This window comes from Dipodomys merriami, unplaced genomic scaffold, assembly GCF_024711535.1.
Source record: "Dipodomys merriami isolate MVZ:Mamm:240054 unplaced genomic scaffold, mDipMer1.0.p SCAF_3, whole genome shotgun sequence".
Lineage (NCBI taxonomy): Eukaryota > Metazoa > Chordata > Mammalia > Rodentia > Heteromyidae > Dipodomys > Dipodomys merriami.
Genome location: NW_027204492.1, coordinates 62,437,198 through 62,450,784, shown reverse-complemented (window position 1 = coordinate 62,450,784; position 13,587 = coordinate 62,437,198). Strand labels below are relative to the sequence as shown.

At 42.8% G+C, this 13,587-nt stretch overlaps 1 pseudogene; it reads left to right on the top strand.

Annotated features, from left to right (window-relative positions):
• Positions 1-2,123: 2,123 nt before the first annotated feature.
• Positions 2,124-5,470, top strand: LOC138839821 (toll-like receptor 13; annotated as a pseudogene).
• Positions 5,471-13,587: the final 8,117 nt, after the last annotated feature.

Here is a 13,587-nt window from a genome sequence, read left to right as displayed (position 1 = left end):
TCGGGGGAGGAAGGGAACTAAGAAAGCTTGAGGACTCCTCCCCCTCCATGTTCTCACCAGACTCCCTCTAAAGGATTATGTAAAGCCAAAATGACTCATTTTGTTGTTATTGCAATTAAGGCTGGCCACATTACAGTACTCACAGAGGGCTGGACAATTTCTACCAACACAATGGTCAATGATCAGAGGTTCCATACATTCAGGCTTTCTTGGTTTTCTTTGCTTGTCCTTCTCTCTGTCTCTCTCTCTAAGCAAACTCCCTCTATGGACCTTCACTCATGCCTGCCAGGCCTGTGTGGCTGACACAGGATGGGGCTAGGCATAAGCCAACTTTTCTTTGCCTCTGTCTCTGTCTCATTTAGAAGAAGTACTGGCTCTATTCCTGCTTGGAGCAGTCCAGCAGGTCTGTCCCCCAATAAAGCCTTGAGCCCCTATCAGTTGCTTGGCTCTCATTTTTTACATATATCTGACCTGTTGCACAATGCACTACACCCCAAATGACTGAACAGGGAAGCAAGGCTGGAGAAACCCTGGACAGCACATATCAGAAAGTACAGGGACAAATCTAAGTTTAGAGCCAAGAGCTTGTGGCTCATGCCTATAATCCTAGCTATTTAGGAGTCTGAGATCTGAGGATTGCAGTTTGAAGCCAGCCCTGTAAGAAAAGTCTGAGAAACTTCATCTCCAATTAACCAGTAAAAAGCTGGGGTAGAGGTGTGGCTCAAGTAATACAGTGCCATCAATGTGGAAAAAAGCCAAGGGAAGGCTTGAGTTAAAACCTCACTACTAGCACATACATATACATATACATGCACACAAAAAATCTAAGTTTATTGCAACCGTATTTTACTGCTAACCAAAAAAATCATGTACAATACTGATGCAAGGCAGAACTGCCTGAGGTGTGTGTGTGTGTGTGTGTGCGCCTGCGCGCGCACACACACACACACACACACACGCTCTGGATCTTGATCTCAGGACCTGGGCATTATCCCTGAGCTTTTTTTTGCTCAGGGCTAGTGCTCTACCACTTAAGCCACAGCTCCATTTCTTGCCTGAGACTTTTAAGTGCAAATTACGGTGACCGGAGTGGCTTTAAATCAATGACTCCTATGTTCCTTCACCCTGAAATGAAGGTGACCTATAAGAGTGGGATGATAACCTTTTACTAGGCTGAGATCTATAGGCCCCAATGTGCTTCCAGTGGTGGGGTTTCAGGTATCAGCCCCACAGTGAAGGAGATATTTTATTATGCAGGGGGGAGAGAAAGGGTTAGGATAGCTAGCTGCTGCTATTTTCTTTTTCTTCTTTCTCCTCCTCCTCCTCCTCCTCCTCCACTTCCTCCTCCTCCTCCTCCTCCTCCTCCTCCTCCTCCTCCTCCTCCTCCTCCTCCTCCTTCTTCTCTTCTTCTTCTTCTTCTTCTTCTTCTTCTTCTTCTTCTTCTTCTTCTTCTTCTTCTTCTTCTTCTTCTTCTTCTTCTTCTTCTCCTTCTTCTCCTTCTTCTCCTTCTCCTTCTTCTCCTTCTTCTCCTTCTTCTCCTTCTTCTTCTTTTTTGTTGGTCATGGGGCTTGAACTCAGGGTCTGGGCACTATCCCTGAGCTCTTGCTCAAAGCTACCACTCTACCACTTTGAGCCACAGCACCACTTCTGGTTTTCTGGTGGTTAGCTGGAGATGAGTCTCATGGACTTTCCTGCCCAGGCTGTTTTGAACTGTGATCCTCAGATCTCTGCCTCCTGGGTAGCTAAAATTACAGGTGTGAGCCACCAGTGCCCAGCTTGGAAGAGCTTCTTAATTCACCTACATTAAATCAAGTACACAATTGCCTTCTTTGTGTCTGTGTGCTGACAATTTTGCTTGTCAGAGGAAAAATTTTAAAAGCAGAACTCTTTGCTGATAATAGAGTGGTTTGGAACTGGGTTTTGGAAGATGACTTTAAAACAGAATTTCATTTCTTTGAACAAGCTATTAGTTATTAGGAGATAGAAAAATAATCAAACAAATTCTCTTTTCTTGGCAGCAAGGTTAACATGGAAAAGACCATTCCTTTGAACATGAGCATCACAAATGTGAAATGTTTTTGGTTTTTATTTCAATTGTAATTCTGAGACCTGGGGCTGGCAAGATGAGATCAGAGAGCCTTGTGCCTTCTCCAAAGCTCTGGCTCATTTTTATAGGGTTTTCTCTGCTGCCTTTGGCAGAAACATATGGGTTTAGAAAATGCACGCAGTATGAATTTGACACCCGCCACATGTTCTGCATTCACAAGAAGATCACCAACTTGACAGATGGCATTAGTGACATTCCTGCCGACACTATTCACCTCAAACTGACCCAGAATCAAATTCAGGTCCTTCCACCCTATAGCTTCACCAATTTGTCTGCTCTGGTGGACTTGCGATTGGAATGGAATTCCATTTGGCAAATTAGCCAGGATGCCTTTAAGGGACTTGAAAACCTGACCCTTCTGAATTTAATAGAGAATAAGATTCAAAGGGTCAACAACTCTTTTGAGGGCTTGTCCAATTTGGAGACCTTGCTCCTGAAGCTTAATCAAATTACTCATATTCACAAACATGCTTTTGCTCCTCTTGTCAAATTGAAATAGTTGAACCTATCTCGAAACTTTATTACCAATGTTTATTACCAACATTAGTGTTCTGGAAGCAGTCCACCATCTTCCATGCCTGGAATACCTGGATCTTACGAACAACAGTATTTTCTCCCTTGGCCACAGTCCAAGGTCATTGGTTTATTTGACCCATCTAAGCCTGTGTGGTAACTCACCGAATTAAATTTCTCTGCTTTGTCACTGCCTAATCTGACCAGTCTGGATGTCTCCCAGAATCACCATGGAGTCATCTACGATGTGCATCTAGAAACTCTGCCCCAACTCAAGAGCCTGAATCTGAGTGGAACAATCATGAAACTGGACATGTTTCCAACCAAACACCTGCAGAACCTACAGGAAATGGACCTCAGTAACTGGGAGCTTAGAAGTGGTCATTTAAACTTGAATACAGTGTGTCACCTCCTCAGAAACTTGCTGATATTAGAAAGGTTGGTATTTCAGAAAAATGTTACTGATGCAGGGGGCATAAAACACCTTGCCAACTGCACCAGACTCTTGTTCCTTGACCTGGGCCAAAACAGTGATTTGATTGACCTCCATGATGGCAAGTTTGATGCTATACCCAGCCTCCAGACACTGAACCTAAACAAATGCCACTTTTCTTTTATCAACAACCGGACCTGGAGTTCTCTCCAGAACTTGACAACCCTCGACCTGAGCTACAAGAAATTTAAAAGCTTTCCAGATTTTGCATTTTCCCCTTTGACATGCTTGCAGTCCCTGTCTCTGTCTGAAAATCTCATCGCTGAACTAAACAGCATGGCATTTCTTTCTTTCTTTCTTTCTTTCTTTCTTTCTTTCTTTCTTTCTTTTTTTGTCTGTCATGGGGCTTGAACTCTGGGCCTGGATGCTGTTCCTCAGCTCTTCAGCTCAAGGCGAGCGCTGTACCACTTGAGCTACAGCACCACTTCCGGTTTTCTGGTGGTTTATTGGAGATAAGAGTTTCACGGACTTTCCTGCCTGGGCTGGCTTTGAACTGGGATCCTCAGATCTCAGCCTCCTGAGTAGCTAGGATTACAGGCGTGAGCCACCGGCACCTGGCTCAGCATGGCATTTCATGGGCTGTCTTCCTTGAGGAAGCTCAATTTAGCTGGGTGCTGGATCGTCACCAATGATCAATATTCCTCTTGCTCAATTGCCAAATTTAGAGACATTAGATCCTGAACACAACAATATTCAGACTCTGAAGAACCTTTCACTATCTGAAAAAGCTCCAGGTTTTGATTCTCTCCCACAACTACTTGGAAGTTATACATTGCCTTTTCTGGCCTCCCATACCTGCATCATCTTGACTTGATATACAACAGCTTGGCTGCTTTTCATGCACACCTGTTTTGGGGCCTTGAAAATCTGGAAGTTTTGGGATTCAGCTTTAATCACATTACATATGAATCCACTAGGATCTTGCCTTTTCCTCCGTTCATGCACCTCAAGTCTTTGAAACAACTCAACCTAGAAGGACAAAAACATGGAATTCAGGTTGTTCCAACCAACTTTTTTCCAAGGACTTGCTCGCTTAGAGGAATTATTCCTGGGAAAAAAATCCTGTGATATTCCTGGATCATTTTCAATTTGACCCCGTAATGAATCTCACTAAGTTGGATATCTCAGGAATGAAATCTGGAGACTGAAGTCTCCATTTGAATACGTCCTTATTCAGAAATCTTAAACAACTAAAAACCCTGCGACTTGAAAATAACAACTTAGAGACCTTGGATCCTCACATGTTCTCTACCTTACAAAGCTTTGAGGTCTTCTACTTAAGATTCAACAACTTGAAAGTCATCAATCAAAGCCTTCTAGCGAATCTGAATCTGAAATCTTTGATGTACTTTGATGTCTGTGAGAACAAACTTAAGTGTACCTGCGCCAACATGCGGTTCCGGAACTGGTCCATACACATGGAGGCTGTCCATATCCCCTACCTCAGGAGCTACTTGTGTCCACGGCCAGATAACCACCGTTTGTTGATTGATTTTGATGATGCCATATGTAATTTTGACCTAGGAAAGGTCTACTTCATCTGTTGTTTCAGTCTGGTCCTCGAAACCATGGTCTTCTCTTAGTTTAGTGTCAAGATGATATTTCATCTTTTTTTTTTTTTTTGCCGGTTGTGGGGCCTGAACTCTGGGCCTGGGTGCTGTCCCTCAGCTCTTCAGCTCAAGGCTAGTGCCTACCACTTGAGCCACAGTGCCATTTCGGCTTTTTCTGCTTATGTGGTGCTGAGGAATCAAACCCAGGCCCTCATGAATGCAAGGCAAGCACTCTACCACTGAGCCACCTTCCTAGCAATGATTTCATCTTTATGGTACGGGCTGTATATATTTTGAGCTTTGTACCTGCCTAAAGGACACCGGGTGGAGAAGTTCATGTATGATGTCATCATCTCTTGCACTGCCTCTGATGAGCAGTGGGTGTATGAACAGTTGGTCCCAGCTCCAGAAGGAGGTGGCCAGCCCATCTTTAAGCTTTGTCTTCACCACCGGGATTTTGAACTAGGTGTGGACATCTTTGAGAATATCCAGAATGCCATCAACACCAGCCGGAAAATCCCGTGTGTAGTCAGTAACCTGCACAGCGAATGGTGTCAGCTGGAAGTACAGCTGGCTAGCGTGAAGATGTCCTATGCCCATGAGGATGTGATTGTGTTGATCTTCCTGGAAGGCATCCCCCACTATAAGCTATCCAGCTACCATTGGCTCAGAAGACTAGTTAACAGGAAGACGTTCATCACATGGCCAGACAGTGCTCATGAGAGACCTTTCTTCTGGGCTCGGATTAAAAATACACTGGGCAATAAAACTGTGATGAAAGACAATGCACAGCTAGTGGTTGGGTAATTGGAAGTCTTCTAATCTTGAATCAACTGTCTGACATTGCCAAAAAAAAAATCTATCTATCTATCTATCTATCTATCTATCTATCTATCTATCTATCTATCTATCTATGGAAAAACTCTTTTCTTTAAGGGTAGACATGCAATACCAATCTCATGAAATTCTAGGAGCAGGAGAGTCCTCATATGTGCCTAAGTCAGTTTGCCAAATCAGTTTCCAGCAGAATAGATTGAACTGTACTCTTAAGATCTAACCATAGAAATGCAATATGTATGATTCAGTAAAAATAAAGTAAAACAAAACACAAAAAGCAAAAAAGGGCCGGGAGCTGGTGGCTCACAACTGTAATCCTAGCTACTCAGAAGAGTGAGGTCTGATGATTACAGTTCAAAGCTAGCCTGGGCAGAAAAGTCTGTGGATCAAGTGGTAGAGCCTTGAGCAAAAAAAACTGAGGGACTATGCCCAAGCTCTGAGTTCAAGTCCCAGGACACACACACACAAAGTTGTTTTTACTTGGGGTATAATGCTCTAAAAGTCAGCCTTCCTTTTAAGTCACAATCCAAAAGCTAGGAGCATCCTAGGTTAGATCCATCAAGTTAGTGGAAATAGCCTTGATGAAGGAGCAGAGCAATGATGGTTAAAGCAAGTTCCCCAGGTTGGGTGTAGAAAGAATAGTTTGTGGCAGCTATATGGATGGCTGTGCACTCCTCTGATGGCCGCAAGGTTTAGGCATTCATCTCCCACCAGTGTCAAGCAGGAGGCAACGACTATTGGAAGTAACCTTAACATAGGGACTATAGCTTGGGTATTAGGAAAAAGTGCTACAATGTCTTGTGGGCAGGAATTTCCCATAGGGAAAGTGCCACAAATTCTTATTGCAAGAAAGGACTACAGAGACCTAGAGAAGACCAGTGTAAGTAGGAGTGGTGAGGTGCCAACAGTGCCCTTTTCTAATTGCTTCTGCTGCTGGCTTACTGGCCCAACTTCCTTAGGATTCTGGAGGGAAAACCCCTGCAGGGCAGGATTTAATCAAGTGGCTACTCCAGTTGATAATCCTATCTACTAAGGAGGTTGGGATCTGAAGATCACAGTGCAAAGCCAGCCTAGGAAGGAAAGTCCATGAGATTATTATTTTCCATTTATCACTTAGAAAACTGGAAGTGGCACTGTGGCTCAAAGTGGCAGAGTGTTAGCCTTGAGTAAAGAACTCAGATGACACTGACCAGGCCCTGTGTTCAAGCCCCATGATTGACAAAACAAAAACAAACCTACTTAGGTGGGCTCTGTAAAAACAGAGGTGGGCACATTTTGGGAAAGAAATTTTAAATGTGGTGTTAGGGATCACCCTAGGCCCTTGCAAATGTTAGGCAAGCTCTGTGGTGTTGAGCTATATCCCTAGTCCTGGACAGGACTTCTGCCAGTAACAAAACCCAAGGGTCAATTTTATGTGGAGAGATTGTGACTCATCATTAGCTGGTGGGTTATGAGTTAAATGTTATTGCAGAAATGGTAGCTCCTAGCTGGGCGCTGGTGGCTCATGCCTGTAATCCTAGCTACTCAGGAGGCTGAGATCTGAGGATCATGGTTCAAAGCCAGCCTGGGCAGGAAAGTCTGTGAGACTCTTATCTCCAATAAAACCACTAGAAAACTGGAAGAAGCCGGGCGCTGGTGGCTCACGCCTGTAATCCTAGCTACTCAGGAGGCTGAGATCTGAGGATCGCGGTTCAAAGCCAGCCCGGGCAGGAAAGACCCCGAGACTCCCATCTCCAATAAACCACCAGAAAACCGGAAGTGGCGCTGTAGCTCAAGTGGTAGAGCGCTCGCCTTGAGCTGAAGAGCTGAGGGACAGCGCCCAGGCCCAGAGTTCAAGCCCCACGACCGACAAAAAACAAAACAAAACAAAACAAAAACTGGAAGTGGCACTGTAGCTCAAGTGGTAGAGCGCTCGCCTTGAGCTGAAGAGTGCAAGGACAGTGCCCAGGCCTAGAGTTCAAGCCCCACGACTGACAAAAAAAAAAAAAAAGAAAAGAAAAGAAAAGAAAAGAAAGAAAGAAATGGTAGCTCCTCTGTATAGAACATGAATAGTAACAATAAAATTATTTTTAAAATATATTGCTCATCTGATCGTATAAAATAATATTTATAAAAATGAACTCCAGAAAAGCAGTCTGGAGGGTCCTTAGAAAGCTAAAGATTGACCTCCCTTACGACCCAGTCATACCACTTCTAGGCATCTACCCTGAACAACAGGAACCAATATACAAGGACACATGCACCTCCATGTTTATTGCAGCACTGTTCGCAATAGCTAGGATATGGAAACAACCCAGATGCCCCACCACAGATGAATGGATCCAAAAATTGTGGTATCTATACACAATGGAATATTATGCAGCCATTAGAAATGACAAAATAATGGCATTTGCAGGGAAACGGATGGAGCTAGAAGGAATCATGTTGAGCGAGGTAAGCCAAGAATGAAGAGACAAACGGTACATGGTCTCCCTGATAAGTGGATGCTAAATCCAAAATGTTAGGTGATACGACAAAACTAACAGGACTTAAGAAACAAAGAACTCCCACTCATCTGGTTGAACCACTACTAAATATCCCCATGCTGCTGATCACATATATGGTATATAACATGTGAGCACCGTTATATGTTACAGACTGTGATAGACAATTTGCTCCAGGAAAGTTAGAATGAACTTGTGACTTTAAATGAGCATCATTATTCCACAATACTGTGAAATTCTGGAAATTATGTAATCACTTAATCACAATTAAAAAAAAAGAAGGGAAGGGAGGGAGGGAGGGGATGGTAGGGGGAAAACAATGGAGGGGGTAACAATGTTCAAGAGGAAGTGTACTCATTACCACACTCATGTAACTGTAACCCTCTGTATAGTATCTTTACAATTAAAAAAAAAGTGAACTCCAGAAAGTGGAAATAAGAGGTTTGGTTTTTCTTTGTTGCTGTTTTTGTTTTCTTTTCTTTCACTCTTGTTTTTTCATTTATCTGTCTTTGGGAGGGTCAGGGGGCAGACAAATGGAGGGACAAAGGGTGAACAAATGCAGCAGTGGTACTCACTAGACACTATGCTGAAAATGAACTATACAATTTGTGGGTGGGTAAACTGGGAGAGAGCAAGTGACATTGTCCAAAAAAAAGTGTACTCTTTACCTGATTTATGTAACGGTAACCTCTCTGTACACCACCTTTATAATAACAATAAAATGAAAAAAAGAAAAATACTATATGTAGGGAGCCAGGGTAAACGCCATTACAAGATGGCGCCCACTCCCTTGCAGCTTTGAGGTAACCACTCCCTTTCAGGCGGTGCTTGGCGGGACGGTGAGTCCTGGGCTTTGCGCATGCGAGCCACGTAGAGTCCCCAGCCAATCCCGTGGCACCTGGTGACGGTGAAAGGCAGACGACCAATGATAGAAAGACCCGTGTTCCTATTCCCTATATAAGTGGCCATGTTTCGGGTGCACGCTCTCTCGCGCTCAAGCTCTCCAATAAACTAAAAAGCTCTCCAATAAAGCGTGATCTGAGAAGACTCCTGGTGTGGTGTTCGTTCTTCCTCGCTGGTCGAGAAGGCGCGCGCCGCAACTATATTGCAGCAGGAATGAATCTTCAGTCACTACATGAGACACACAAGAACTATCCCATTTGTTAATCAGATTCTTTAAATCTAATTTTGAGACCTTCTCCTAGACTAGGTAAGATTTAACATTAGGAATTACTGGATTCTCTACTCTTACCTACCAGCCTCTAATATTTTGCTCTGTTTCTTTTTTTAAAATCTCACTTAGAGTCTCACTATGTAGCCTAGGCTTTGCTCAAACTCATGTGCTGAGATTACATTCATGCACTACTATCGCAGCTCTAGCCTGTGGTATTTTTCAAATAAAGAAAAATAAAGATTCTGGACTCCAGTGTTTCAGGAGGCTGAGATCTGAGGATCAAGGTTTGAAGTCAGCTCAGGCAGGAAAGTCTTTGAGACTCTTATCTCCAATTAACCACCAAAAGCTGGAAGTGGAGGCTGTAGCTCAAATAGTAGAACAGCAGCCTTGAGCAAAAAACTTAGAGATAGAGCCCAGGCCCTGATTTCAAGCCCCAGGACCGACAAAAAAAAGAAAGGAAGGAAGGAGAAAGAAAGAAAGAAGGAAGGAAGGGGGCTGGGAAGGTGGCTCAGTGGTAGAGTGCTTGGCCTTGCATGCCTGAGGCCCTGGGTTCGATTCCTCAGCACCACATAAGCAAAAAGAAAAAAGCCGGAAGTGGCGCTGTGGCTCAAGTGGTAGAGCGCTAGCCTTCAGCTGAAGAGCTGAGGGACAGCGCCCAGGCCCAGAGTTCAGGCCCCGCGACCGGACCCAAAAAAAAAAAAAAAAAGAAGGAAGGAAGAAAAAAAAAAGAAAGATAAGGAAAGAAAGAAAAGAAAAAAAAATGTTAAGGCACAGTGCAGTGCCCAGGTCCTGAATTTAATTCTCAGTACTAGCACTCAAAAAATTAATGAATAAAGTGAGCTGGTGGGTGCCAGTGGCTCATGCCTATACTCCTAGCTACTCAGGAGACTGAGATCTGAGGATCATGATTCAAAGCCAGCCAGGGCAGGGAAGTCCATGAGACTCTTATCTCCAATTAACCACCAGAAAACCAGAAGTGGTGCTGTTCCTCAAGTGGTAGAGCACTCGCCTTGAGCTGAAGAGCTCAGAGACAGTGTACAGGCCCTGAGTTCAAGTCCCATGACCTAACAAAAATAAATAAATAAATAAAATGAAACAGGGAGGGAGGGGCAGAGAGAATGTGAAATCCAGAACCAAGTTTCCTTACTATCTACTGCATACTGCTGCTATCTGGTGGTCATATGATGTTTGATTTTTTTTTTTTTTTTTGGATCCGGTTGTGGGGCCTGAACTCTGGGCCTGGGCACTGTCCCTCAACTCTTCAGCTCAAGGCTAGCGCTTTACCACTTGAGCCATAGCCCCACCTCTGGCTTTTTTCATTTTGCTTATGTGGTGCTGAGGAATTGAACCCAGGGCCTCAGGCATACAAAGCAAGCGCTCTACCAGACCCGATCTGGTGGTCATATGATGAATCACACCCATCTTGTGGATGCAAATTGAACCCAGGCTATTATTGCACTAGCTAGGTAAGCATTCTACCACTGAGCTCCCACTTATTTTTAAAAAAATTTTTTTTGTGGTGCTGGTACTGGAGCTTGAGCTCAAGACTTCATTCTTCATCTTGCCTTTTTTGCTCAAGCCTGACACTACCACTTGAGCCAACCTTTCTGTCCAGCATTTTGCTGGTTAATCGGAGAAAAGAGTCTCATGGACTTTATGCTTTCACTGTTTTCTAACAATGAAATCAGATTTCAGCCTCCTGAGTAGCTAGGATTACAGGCATGAGCACCAGCTCTGGGTGCCTACAACATTTTTTCCCTCTCATGGTTCTGGCCTAATGGGTAGCCGACCAATTCTTGTTGTAGGAAAAAAAACTAGCAGATTATAAAAGAGATACTTGGTTGATATTCATTAATGGCCCCATGGATTTAAAGTGATCAGGCCCTAAAATGTTGTTGTGATGAGGTTTCTTTAGGAAGTTCTTGTTTAAATTAGCATTTATTTGATGAGTGAAGTTTTTAACTTGCTTTGCTGTGTGAAATTTAAAAGGGATGTTTTTCCAGGCTGAACAATAAATGTCGCTGTGCAGTTAAAAAAAAAATAATTAAAATGAAACAGGGAGGGGCAGGGAGAATGTGAAATCCAGAACCAAGTTTCCTTACTATCTACTGTATACTGCTGCCATCTGGTGGTCATATTATGAATCACACCCATCTTGTGGATGCAAATTGAACCCAGGCTATTATTGCACTAGCTAGGTAAGCATTCTACCACTGAGCCTCCACTAATTTTTTCTTTTTTTTTTTTTTTTTTGTGGTGCTAGTACTAGAGCTTGAGCTCAAGACTTCATTCTTCATCTTGACTTTTTAGCTCAAGCCTGACACTACCACTTGAGCCAACCTTTCTGTCCAGCATTTTGCTGGTTAATCGTCGAAAAGAGTCTCATGGACTTTATGCTTGCACTGTTTTCTAACTGTGAAATCAAATTTCAGCCTCCTGAGTAGCTAGGATTACAGGCATGAGCCACCAGCTCTGGGTGCCTACAGCATTCTTTCCCCCTCTTGGTTCTGGCCTAATGGGTAGCCGACCAATTTGGTATGAATGGATAGATCAGTTTTGTGTGGCTAATGTAATGTTACACCAAACACAGTGACTTAAGGCAACATATAGTTTATTCTCCTACAGTTCTATAGGCCAGAAATCCCAAATCCAAGTATTGGCAGAGCTGTGCTGTCTCTAGAGATCTAAGGGAGGATCTGTGTCTTGTGCATGTGTTCTAGCATAGGTGGTTACTGGTGTTTTTTAACTTGCAGCCCGGTCAGGCTAATCTCTGCCTGTCTTCACGTGGCCTTATTTTCTTTCTAGCTTTACTCTGCCTGTCTGTATATGTATTTAGGGCACAAGTCTTCACATTTGGGGTCTACTCAGAAAACCTGGGATTTTTGCCTCACCTCAAGATCCTTAAAAACCCAGTTCATTTCAATAACTCATATAGGACACATGCTAATCAAGTATTAGGCCTTTAAGTCAAATCTCAGTACAAGAAAAAATAAAATCAAACCCCTTGAACATGGCTCAAGTGATAGAGTGCCTGCCTAGCAAACACTGAGGCCTTGAATTTAAAACCAGAGCACCATCCAAACAAAAATCTCACTTGGTTCTTTTGGCTCACACGTTTAATCCTAACTGCTGGGGAGACTGAGATCTGAGGACTGAAGCCAGTCTGGGCAGAAAGTCTGTAAGACTCATCTCCAATTAACCATCAAAAAAGCCAGAAGTAAAACTGTGTATCAAGTTGTAGAGTGCTAGGCTTGAGCAAAAAAGATTGTATAAGTATTAATTCCAAATGGAATATTTGAAAAAATGTGTACAATCTCTTTATATAAATGCAAAATGAACTTGATAATTATTTGTGGCTATTTAGATGGCAAAACAAAGTCATATGTTTACAAAGCATAAATGCCTTTGAATCACTTACTCTGTGTGTGTGTGTGTGTGTGTGTGTGTGTGTGTGTGTGTGTGTGTGTGTGTGTGTGTATGTGTGCTGATCCTAGGGCATGAACTCAGGGCCTGAATACTGTCCCTAAGCCTTTTTCTCCAGACTAGCACTCTACCACTCTTGCTTTTTGATGGTTAATTGGAGATGAGTTTCATGAACTTCCTCTTCTTGGGAGACTTTGAACTGCAACCCTCAGATCTCAGCCTCTTGAGAAGCTAGGATTATAGGCATGAGTCACCAATGCCCAGCTTTTTTACTTCATTTTTTTTTCACTTTTTAATTTAAATTTTATTGTAAAGGTTAAGTACTTCATATTTTTTACTTCTACATTTATGTTTGTTTTATACTTTTCATAAAATATGATAAAAATGTCAACAGTTTGATACACTTACATTTTAATTTTTTTAAATATAATTACTATTGATAATAATTGTTACCTGAAAAATATTTGTATGTGTGTGTGGTTATTTATTTATTTATGTTGGTCATGGGGCTTGAACTCTGGGCCTGGGTGCTGTCCCTGAGCTCTTCAGCTCAAGGCAAGTACTCTACCATTTGAGCCATAGTGCCACTTCCAGGTTTTTTTGTGGTTTATTGGAGATAAGAGTCTTACAAACTTTCCTGCCTGGGCTGGCTTTGAATCGTGATCCTCAGATCTCAGCTGGCTTTTGAACCATGATCCTCAGATCTCAGCCTCCTGAGTAGCTAGGATTACAGGTATGAGCCACTAGCACCAGGCTATGTGTGTTTTGAAACACTGTGTTATTAGGTAGCCCAGGCTGGCCTGAAACTCATGATCTCCTGCCTCAGCCTTCCAAGGCTGGTCTTACAAGCTCACATACTACACTTGGCTTGTGAAAATCTTGATTATTAAAGCTAAACTAATGATTTGACAAAAGTAAAGGTAAAGAAAAGATGAAAATAGGAGGAATATGTAATGATTAGGACTTTTCTAGTCATTTGCTATTACAATGAGGATTATCCTAGCTAC